Source organism: Abramis brama (assembly GCF_963993115.1).
Source record: "Abramis brama genome assembly, chromosome: 11".
Lineage (NCBI taxonomy): Eukaryota > Metazoa > Chordata > Actinopteri > Cypriniformes > Leuciscidae > Abramis > Abramis brama.
Window position 1 is genome coordinate 370,001 of NC_139973.1, and position 427 is coordinate 370,427.

Consider the following 427-nt stretch of genomic DNA (forward strand, 5'->3'; position numbering starts at 1 on the left):
CAGGAAGAGGTGTCTAATGTTCATGTGTGTGTGTGTGTGTGTGTGTGTGTTTGCCCCGTCAGGAAGAAGTGTCTAATGTTCACGCGTGTGTGTGTGTGTGTGTTTGCCCCGTCAGGAAGAGGTGTCTAATGTTCATGCGTGTGTGTGTGTGTGTGTGTTTGCCCCGTCAGGAAGAGGTGTCTAATGTTCATTTGTGTGTGTGTGTGTTTGCCCCGTCAGGAAGAGGTGTCTAATGTTCACGTGTGTGTGTGTGTGTGTGTGTGTTTGCCCCGTCAGGAAGAGGTGTCTAATGTTCACGCGTGTGTGTGTGTGTGTTTGCCCCGTCAGGAAGAGGTGTCTAATGTTCACGTGTGTGTGTGTGTGTGTGTGTTTGCCCCGTCAGGAAGAGGTGTCTAATGTTCACGCGTGTGTGTGTGTGTGTGTGTGT